Here is a 10,132-nt window from a genome sequence, read left to right as displayed (position 1 = left end):
AATTCATATAGTAAATCTCCTTTTAAATAATCAAAACGAAATCTTGAGAGATCAAATGATATAATATATTGATTCATGCATAAGAAATTTTAAGTTATAAATCTCAAAAAATCAAGATATATCTCACTCAAATTCAAATCTTGAAATCAAAATCATTTTCAAGAGATTCATAAAAAGAAAATAATATATATGGATTCATAAATCTTTTATCGAAAAGTCAATAAGATAGAGATGTTTCATTTTAAATTGTTTGTTTCATACGAGCATGCCTATGTCCTTTTTATGCCAAATAAAAAACATGCATCATGGTTTAAGACCGAAAAACAAATTTAATCATCATGTCCAAAAATATGACACATTAAGTATATGGCTTCTTTAGACAAGAGATTTGATTTATCATTTTAATTGCAATGATAATACATTTTCCTTTTTATGTGTTTTATTTTATGTGATTGATTTCCTATAAATATGCTCAAGTTTTTCATATGAAAACCATCCATCTTGTTTAAAACCGAAAAAGCAACTTTCATTGTGACAAAAATCAATATGCCATGAATCACAAAAATCATTATGCATAATTTCGAACTATAAACTTATTAAGCATGATCATTATACATCACTACTTTGGGCATGACATCAAAATATGGTTTCAAGTTTTCAAGATATATCATGCACAATTTCAAACTATAAATTTATTAAGCATGATATCAAATCTCTTAACATTTTCATTAAAACATTAAGTATGGTTTCATTAAACATAAAGCATTTTCAATCAAAATTGAAAAGCAATACGAAAATCAACATGATACACATTATTACTTCTTAAACATAAGATTAATCTTGTTAAGCATCATTTTGTTGTATTTTCACAACACATGCAGTTGTCATGATCATTTTCAAAATTACTAGCATGATCCCAAAAATAATTTTTTATTTTTATTACATCATACAAATTTTAAAAAAATTTCTAAACTAATTTAAAAATAACTCATGAAATGCATTATGTAATTTCGAAATAAAGCAAAGGGGTTTTGGTTACCTCGTTGTCAAAAGTTGTTAAGGCGTAGTTTGCCACCTCGCCTTTGTTGGTTTGTTATTCATCTTCGGATGTACTCGATTCATCCCATATTGCCTTGAGCACTCTCTTCTTCTTTGGAAACTTCTTTTTAAGTTCATTTTTATTCTTTGATTCTTGTTTTAAGAATTTTTTAAGCTTCATTGTGAGGAGTTCAAGGTCATCGTCATCGTCACTTGAGTCATTATTCAAGTGGTATTCAATTGTTCAAAGTGTCAAATCCTTCCTGTTCTTTGAAAGGTTGTTCTCATATTCATTTTGTGCTATAAAACTTATTTCATAGGTCATTAAAGACCTGATAAGTTCTTCAAGTTAAAAATGGTTTAAATCCTTGGCCTCTTGAATGATCGTTACTTTAGGGTCCCAACTCTTTAGAAGGGATCTCAATATTTTATTAACTAGTTTAAATTTAGAAAAACTTTTATCAAGAGCTTTTAGACTATTGACGACATTCGTAAATAGGTATACAAGTCTCCAATAGTCTCGTTTGGCTTCATCCGAAAAAGTTCAAAATCATGCATCAAAAGGTTTATCTTATAATCATTTATTCTATTTGTGCTTTCATGAGTTACTTTTAGTGTGTGCCAAATCTCGTGTATAGTTTCGCATAAAGAAACACGATTAAACTCATTTTTGCTCAAAACACAAAATAGAGCATTAATAGCTCTAGCATTTAAAGAAAAGTTTTCTTCTCCAAATCATTCCATTCGTTCATTGGAAGAGAAGACCTTTGAAATCTGTTTTTGACTATATTCCATAAATTTAAATCAATAGAAAATAAGAAAACTCTCATTTGAGTTTTCCAATATGTGTAGTCCATCCCATTTAATATGAGAGGACGAATGAGAGACTGACCTTCTTAAAAGCTGAAAAGAGTCATTTCTCTTAGGTGTTAAACCAAATGAGAAATAATGGGGCTCTCATACCAACTGTTAGGAATGAGTCGACACTAAGAGAGGGGGGGTGGGGTGAATTAGTACAGTAGTAAAAATATCGATTTTGGAAAATATTCATTCGTTGAAAACCGTTTCGGAAGATATTAACTTGAAAGCATACGAAAGAGTGTAGTGGATATAAAGCAAGTAAAGAAGGACAGTTTGTAGTAAATGTAAATTGTAAGAAGTAAATGCAAACCGAGTTATAGTGGTTCGGTCATCGTGACCTACATCCACTCCACTGATTCCTCTTTTGTCGAGGCCACCGGCATCCACTAACGGTCTTACTTCAATAGGTGAAGACCAACCACCTTTTATAGCTCTTTATCCTTTTACCGAGTTTAGGAGATAACCCTTACACCCCCACTTACTCCTCTCTCAAACTATACTAACATTTAGATCTTTTGAGAGGAGTCTACACAAGATTACAGCAGCATTTCTTTTCTTTTTCACTCTTAATACTTGTGTTTGTTAACTAGGGACGAGAGAGGTATTTATAGGCCTTAAGTTGATTCAAACTTGGAGCTTAAAAATATCTCATCCTGGGTTTCCCGGGTCCTGACGGTACCACTGCTTGTGCTGGGTGGTACCATCGTCTACAACACTAGCACTAGGCAGTACCATTACCCAGATTGATGGTACCACCGCCTGATAGTCTCTTGAAGACTGTGTTTGGGCGGTACCACCACCCAAACTGGCGGTACCACTGTCGGACATAGTCTTAGAGACTGTGCCATGATAGTTTCACCTGTTTAGTCACTGTTTGGGCCTTTCATTTGGCCGAACATAGCCCAAACTTAGGTCACTGAATGACCTTTCTCTTAGCCCAAAATAGCCCTATTTTGGGCCTAGTTAGCCCCTAATTGAGTTAGCTTAATTACTTTCTAAACTAACTCAATTAGACTTTAATTAACTCGATCTAGACATAATCGATTACAAACGAATTCTTGTTGTCCGGTATGTTATTAGTTCATCCGATGCTTCGTCCGATATTCTTGGCCCAATGCCCAAATTCACGGCCCGAAACCTTCTGTTGATATGTCAATCATTCCTCCGACCCGACGTCTAATCTTTTGATATGTTTGCTTTGGCTCAACATCTGATTCCTCCTGCTTTAATCAATTTACCTTTTCTGATCGACGTTACCCCTACATCACTTAAATGCATATTAAATCACAAACACTATCAATAGTTTAATCATCAAAATCCAAGATTCAAAAGTATGCACCTAATAAAAAATATTATTATAAAAATATAATTATTTTAATAAAAACTATACAAATTATATATACCTTCTAATATAATCGACGAAGCTATTATAGTAGAAGTACAAAGGAGATTTATCTTTTGCAAATAGAGATTATTGAATAATACATCTAATATTCTTAAAATAAATTAAAAAATATGACCTCCCATATTTCTTAGAAAATCTATTAGTATTGATATACTCATAGTGATGAATAAATCTACTAATATAAATAGTATAATACTTATTAAACAAAATTTAATAAGTAAGATGCTATCAATAACCTTATACTATGGGTAGGTCATTTTATTTTTTGTAATATTCATTTCACAAATTTTAAGGGCACTACATAAAAAAAACAATCATGAATAATCAAATATTTTAAAATCCATAACAATGTTTACAAAATAATTATTATTATTTTAGATATTATGAATATCACATGGTGAACATGATTAAGCATTAAAAGTTTAAACATTATATTAAGTATCATAATAAAACTAAATATCAAAATAAATTATATAGAAAGTAATATCAAAATAATACAATTATATAAAAGTGATAATATCTTGTAAATGATCAAATGATATTGGGAACAAATTTGATAGATTGAGTTATATGATAGTCTTATTGATTTTGTTTAAACACAATGTTATCACAAAAATAATCATATATGTTTTAGTAATTCTTTGTCTTATGAAACATCAAATGTTGTCTAACAATAATATTCATAATTATTACATATACATAAAAAATTATAAGAATACAAATTAATCAATCTAAAAATAATTAAGAATACTAAGTTTGGATTAATATAGTAATAAGAACAAACATTATATACACATAATGAATTATAATAATACAAATTAATCAATTTAAAGATAATCAAGAATACTATGTTAATATTACTATGATAATAAGAATAAACATTAGTCAATATCATTCATAATACTTCACATATGATTTCTACCCCTTTTTTATATTTCTATGTAAAACATATTTGTTAAAATTTTTCAGTGGATTAGGCTCCTGAATATTGCAATGCTAATAAAAAATATTTGAAAATAATCAAATGTTATCAGGATGGTACCATGAGTATATCATCAATTAACTTGTTATTCTATATAAATTCTAGTTTACATTTATAATTTTATGATGTACTAAAAATACATTAAACATAATTTTTATCTTTTATTTCTCAAATAAGATAATAAATCAAATATTCTTAACTAAAATTATGATTTTCTATATATTATAATGATAGCAAAAGATCTATTTAGTCGTTAAATGGTTGATACTTTACAATTTAGAATTGTTTTTATTATTTATCATTTTACTTCCCAAATAAGATAAAAGATGTTAAAAAGCTTTTAACTTCATAAAAAAAAAGTGTTAGCTTACATTTTATACTTAATAATATTTTACTTGAAATCTGATATCTTAGATATAAAAACATCTGCCATCATGCTCAACATCATCACTAGCTTATATCATTGTTATTTTCTCAATTTTCTATAAAAAATTATATGCATTAGTTTAAATAGTAAACTTTTAAGTGAATGATATAATAAAAAAATATTTTATATTTAAAAAATAATTATATTTTTCATATATAAATTCTCATTATAAATTTGTTACAATTATAGTTTGATACCATACAAAGCAATATTTTAAGGTTTTTTTAGTCACATTATCTTTTGGTTAGATATTTTATTATTTTTAAATTAAACTATAAAAAAATAATTCTCATAGCTCTTTTTTCCTTTGTTATCATCTAATTTTATTTGTAACATTTTATGACAAGAAATTTGAGTACAATGACAAGCAATCTTTTATTTTTTTAATAAAAGTATGTAGTATCTATTCGATTCCAGGAATATATGACTAATTATCAAGATATTTACCATCCAAATTGACATCATTGAAAATTTTAAAATATTTTGTTAGTTTGATAAGTTTTTAAATGATTAAATGTTAAATTTTTTAAATCGATCAAATTATAAAGTAATTTGATTGAATAATAAAAATATTTCATTGATATAAAATTTATCACTTAAAACCGTAAAATAACTTGATCTTGTAATGAAATAATAGTACCATTATACCTTCTAAAAGTACTTTATCGTTTATATCTTCTAAAGCCAATATCATCCACATTAATTCATTTTAGTCTTCAAAATATATTTAAGTTCTTCGCATCTAATGTAACAAAATTGATATTAACTATAATATAATTATAATGAAGTTGATGTGAATAGGAACTTATTATTTTTGAAATACTAATATGTCAAATATGGTTAAGGTTTGAAGACCTTACCCTCCTTTTAAAAAAATCAACCAAATTAATGCTCAAACAAAGCTTAATAGAAATGTAAGCATACAATACATATTTTGTTTCCAATAACATTTATATAAATAATCTTATATTCTTTATAAAATCTTGATAAAAAGTATCTAATAATGCATAAGTATTGGCTACATTTGACAAGCAAAGATTAAATTTCACAATTATAATCTAAAATGAAAAGAATAATTATTAATATTATGAATAATTCTTAGTATTATTAAATTATAAGTTAAAAATTATCATGTAGTTATTAATTTTAATAAAAATAGAAATACTTACTTTCTTCACATAAATAATCGAAAATTGCCTACCTCATAAAATCATTGTGAAGAAAAGAATCATCTTTTATAAGAAAATCGATTGACACACCCTCTTTTTGAGTTCTAACAAAGTATATCTTGTATGCACATAATTGAAAAATATTAATATAAAAAATATAAATATTATTATTAAAATGGAAAACCATACAAATGGTATATAACTCCCAATATGATCGATTAAGTTACTACAATAGAAATACAAAGGAGATTTATTTTTTCTAAATAGAGATTATTTAATGATACATATAATATTTTTCAAAGAAATTGAATAATATGACCTCCCAAATTTAATAAAAAATCTACTAGTACTAATATACTTGTAGTCGTGAATAAATCTACTCATATAAATGATAATATAATACTTATTGAACAAATTTTAATAAGTAAGATACTACCAATAACCTTATACAATTGAAAGTAATTTCATGTTCTATAATAATCATTTCACAAATTTTAAGGGCACTGAATAAAAAAATATAATTATTAATAATCATATATTTTAAAATCCATAATGATGTTTATAAAATAATTAATATTTTTTAAACATTATGAATGTCACATGGTGAAAATGATTAAGTATTAAAAGTTTAAAAATTATATTAATTATCATAATAAAATTAAATAAAAAATAAAATCATACAAAAAGTAATATTACAAGAATATAATTATACCAAAATTGTAACATCTTAAAAATGCTGAAAAAATATTGAAAATCAATTTAATAGATCGAGTTATATGATAGTCTTATTGATTTTATTTAAACACAAAGTCATCACAAAAATAATTATATGTTTTTTAGCAAATCTTTATGTCTTATGAAACATCAAATGTTGTTGGATATTAATATTCACAATTATTACATATGCATAATGAATATAAGAATATAAAGTAATCGATCTAAAGATAATCAAGAATTCTAAGTGTGGATTACTGTAATAATAAGAACAAATATTATATATACATAGAGAATTATAAGAATGCAAATTAATCAATCAAAATATAATCAAGAATATTAAGTTAGGATTACTATGATAACAAGAATATACATTAGCTAATATAATCCATATTACTTCACATAAGGTTTCTACCCATTTTTTATATTTCTAAGTAAAATATGTTTGTCAAAAATTTTAGTGGATTAAGCTCTTGAATATTGCAATGCTAGTAAAGCATATTTAAAATTAATCAAATCACATTATATTGGTGACATGAGTATATCATCAATTAACTTATTACACTATTCAGATTCTAGTATACATTTATCATTTTGTGATGTGCTAAAAAATACACAAAACATGATTTTTACTTTTTATTTCTCAAATAAGATGATGAATTAAATATTCTTAACTAAAGTTATGATTTTCTATAGATCACAATGATAGAAAAAGATCTATATAGTTGTCATATTGATTCAAAATGAATATGACTATAGTACAACTCGATCTATCAAATTGGTTCCCAATATCTTTTCATTATTTTTAAGATGTTACCACTTTGGTATAATTGTATTCTTTTCATGTTACTTTTTGGATAATTTTATTTCATTATTTAGTTTTATTATGATACTTAATATAATGTTTAAAATTTTAATGCTTAAATGTGTTCACCATGATATTCATAATGTTAAAAAAAATATTAATTATTGTGTAAATATTGTATGGATTTTAAAATATATTTTTTCTAATGATTTTTTTTTTCATGCACTGCTCTTGAAATATATATTACAAATGACCATCCCATGGTATAAAGTTATTGATAGTATCTTACTTATTAAAAGTTTGTTAATAAGTATTATACTATCATCTATATTAGTAGAGTTATTCATGACTACGAGCATGTCAGTACCAGTAGATTTTCTAGTATGTCTTGAAGGTTATATTTTTTATTTTATTGGAAAAATATTACATGTATCATCTAATAATCTTTATTCGCAAAAGATAAATCTTCTTCGTACTACTATTATGACAACTTCATCAATCATATTTGGAAGTATATCCAATTTCTATAGTTTTATCTTAATATTTATATTTTATTTATTTATTTATTTTTATACTAATATCTTTTTTTGGTATGTGCATATGAGACATACCTTGCTGTAGTCAAAAAGAGAGACAACTTCATCGATCATATTTGGAGGTATACCCAATTTCTATAGTTTGATCTTAATATTTATATTTTATTTATTTATTTTTATACTAATATCTTTTTTTGCTATATGCATTTGAGACATACCTTGCTGTAGTTCATAAAGAGAGTCTGCCAATCAGTTTTTGGAAGATGATTCTTTTCCTCATACTGATTTTATTAGGTGGGCAATTCTGGATTATGTACATAAAGAAAGTCAGTATTTCTTTTTTTACTAGAACTATGATAACTACATGATAATTTTTAACTTAAAAATGTATTATACTAAAAATTATGCATATCTTAATAATTACTCTTTTTTTTTTTCAGATTATGATTGTGAAACTTAATCTTTAGTTCTCAAATGCAGCCACCACTTATATATTATTAGACACCTTTCATCAAAATTATATGAAAAATATCAAGTAATTTATTATTTTAAATATTAAATTATTTTGTAAGAATTTAAATATAATACAACTCATTGTTATATAAATGTTATCGAAACAAAGCTTATATTGCATACTTGTATTGTTGGGCTGATAGCCCATGTTCAGCCCAATGTGGGCTTTATCAGCCCACAACCCACACCCTCTCTTAACATAACCCTAGATCAATATAAGGGGGGTGGAGGCTGCATTTTAGAGGTAGAAAAAGGCAGCAACATGGGAGAAGGCTGTAGCCACGTGATTCCAAAGAAAAGAAGGAGAATAAGGCAGAAAAACAAGAGAAAGAAAGGGCAGAAGACAAGAACAACGCAGAGAGACTGTTCTCAATCATCTAGTAGTGTTCTCATCTTAGGTTAGATCAAATCTATAGTAGACTCTTGTTGTGATTACTTGGGGAGGTTTTAGATATTGTGGGCAGTGACGTGATCCTTATATCCCAGTTATTCTCTTTTGATTGTTGCTAGGGTTTAGGGCAAGAGATTGAGATTTGTATATTCATTATTCTTATAGTGGATTATCTTTAGTTTGCCCCGTGATTTTTTACCCTTCACATTGAAGGAGTTTTTCATGTATATCTTGGTGTTCTATTTGATTGTGCTTCTATTTAATTCCGCTGTGTGCTTTGGCCTGCTAGTATTTGTTCATATACAAAGGTTATTCCTCTTTATATCTCCAAAAACTAGTATCAGAACGGAGTTTTGGTGATTTAATTTTTGTATTTGAACATGGAGGCCAGTAATGTTTCTCGCATGATTAGTTTGAATGGAAACAATTAGATGATATAGAAACCAAGAATGAAAGATCTCTTGTATTGCAAAGATTTATATGGACCTTTGCATGGGGATAGTGCAAAACCTACAACTCTAACGGATGATGAATGGAAAAGGTTAGATCGAAAAACAATTAGGTTTATTAGACAGTGGCTTAATGATAATGTCTTTCACTATGTTTCTATTGAAATTTCTGCATATTCTCTTTGGAAAAAGTTGGAAAGTATCTATGAAAGAAAAACAGCTGGCAACAAAGCTTTTTTTATTAGAAAACTTATAAACCTAAAATATAGAGAGGGCGCTTCTATTGCTGAGCATTTGAATGAAATGCAGAGTATTACTAACTAGTTATCCTCTATGAAAATATCTCTTGATGATGAGTTGCAGGCTTTGTTACTTCTTAGTTCATTACCAGAAAGTTGGGAGATATTAGTGGTTTCCCTCAGTAATTCTGTGCTAGATGATATTATCACTATAAGTCAAGTAACAAGCAGTTTATTGAATGAGGAGTTGAGAATAAAGAGTTCAACAACATCTCAGAATGATTTACAGGCACTTATCTCAAAGAACAGAGGAAGGTCAAAGTCTAAAAGCAGTTCACGCATGGGTAAAAGTAAGTCAAAGAGTTCAGCAACATCTCAGAATGATTTACAGGCACTTATCTCAAAGAACAGAGGAAGGTCAAAGTCTAAAAGCAGTTCACGCATGGGTAAAAGTAAGTCAAGATCAAGAAAATATATTGTTTGCTATAACTATGGTGAGAAAGGACATTACAAGAACCAATGTAAGCAACCTAACAAGAGCAAGAAAAAGGGGAAAGAAGTGGAGTCTATAGAGTCAAAAGATAATATCATAACTATAGTGTA

This window comes from Musa acuminata, unplaced genomic scaffold, assembly GCF_036884655.1.
Source record: "Musa acuminata AAA Group cultivar baxijiao unplaced genomic scaffold, Cavendish_Baxijiao_AAA HiC_scaffold_1044, whole genome shotgun sequence".
Lineage (NCBI taxonomy): Eukaryota > Viridiplantae > Streptophyta > Magnoliopsida > Zingiberales > Musaceae > Musa > Musa acuminata.
This window is presented reverse-complemented; position numbering follows the sequence as displayed.